Source organism: Suncus etruscus, chromosome 14 (assembly GCF_024139225.1).
Source record: "Suncus etruscus isolate mSunEtr1 chromosome 14, mSunEtr1.pri.cur, whole genome shotgun sequence".
Taxonomy (NCBI): domain Eukaryota; kingdom Metazoa; phylum Chordata; class Mammalia; order Eulipotyphla; family Soricidae; genus Suncus; species Suncus etruscus.
Window position 1 is genome coordinate 84,030,983 of NC_064861.1, and position 1,634 is coordinate 84,032,616.

The window sequence follows — 1,634 nt, forward strand, 5'->3', positions numbered from 1 at the left end:
TCATTTCGGGGCTGGAGAGATAGTATGGAGGTAACTCGTTTGCCTTGGTGCAGAAGGACAATGATTCGAATCCTGGCATCCCATATGGTCCCCGGAGCCTGCCAGGAACAATTTCTGAGGATGGAGCCAGGAGTAATATATATATTTCATTTCCTTGCTAACTTTTTTGGGGAGAGAGGGTCCACAAAAAGTTGCCAAAGGTCACTCTTACTGGTGACACTCTTTATTTTTAATTTTTTTAGGTTTACACTTCTTTTTTTTTTTTTTTGGGTCACACCCAGCGGTGCTCAGGGGGTTACTCCTGGCTGTCTACTCAGAAATAGCTCCTGGCAGGCACGGGGGACCATATGGGACACCGGGATTCGAACCAACCACCTTTGGTCATGGATTGGCTGCTTGCAAGGCAAACGCCACTGTGCTATCTCTCCGGGCCCAGGTTTACACTTCTTGTTTGGGGACTACACCTAACTGTACACAGGATTTCCTCCTGGCTCTGCACTCAGAAATAACACCTGACAGGCTTGGGGGGACCCTAAGGGATGTCTGGATGGCAGATGCCCTACCCACTGTGCTATCATCTGATCCCAATTATTGCTTTCTTTTTCTTTCTTCTTCTTCTTCTTCTTCTTCTTCTTCTTCTTCTTCTCTTCTTCTTCTTCTTCTTCTTTTCTTCTTCTTCTTCTTCTTCTTCTTCTTTCTTCTTCTTCTTCTTTTCTTCTTCTTCTCTTCTTCTTCTTCTTCTTCTTCTTCTTCTTCTTCTTCTTCTTCTTCTTCTTCTTCTTCTTCTTCTCTTCTTCTTCTTCTTCTTCTTCTTCTTCTCTTCTTCTTCTTCTTCTTCTTCTTTTTCTTCTTCTTCTCTTCTTCTTCTTCTTCTTCTTCTCTTCTTCTTCTTCTTCTTCTTCTTCTTCTTCTTCTTCTTCTTCTTCTTCTTCTTCTTCTTCTTCTTCTCTTCTTCTTCTTTCTTCTTCCTCCTCCTCCTTCTTTTCTTCTTTCTTCTCCCTCCTCCTCCTTCTTCCTCCTCCTTCTCTTCTTTCTTCTCCCATCTCCCTTCTCTCTTCTTCTTCCTCCTCCTCCTCCTTCTTTTCTTCTTTCTTCTCCATTCTCTCTTCTTCTTCTTCTTCTTCTTCTTCTTCTTCTTCTTCTTCTTCTTCTTCTTCTTCTTCTTCTTCTTCTTTCTTTCTCCTTCTCCTCCTCCTTCCCGCAATATTGCTAACTTCTTTTCTTCTTTTCTTCTTCTTCTTCTTCCTCCTCCTCCTTCTTTCTTCCTTCTTTTTCTTCTTCTCCCAATTATTGCTAACTTCTTTTCTTTCTTCTTCCTCTTCTTTTACTTCTACTTCTTTTCTTCTTCATTATTATTATTATTAATTGTGAATATTTACCCCCTCACAGATTCTTCCTTCGTGGTCTGGACTGTTTTATAAAGCAAGAATTTCCAGCAAGGAAAAAAAAAAAAACTGAACTAGAAATGCACTCCGCCACGCTCGACACTCCCAACATGTCCCCTCTGAGCTTCCACCTACTCCAGGCCACTCCTAAGATGGCGTCCCGGAAGTGCGCCCTGGGTTGGGCTCCGATGCCGCCGATCTCGCGCGAACTTGGCCGACGGGTAAGTTCTCGCGAGAACGCGCGTCAAT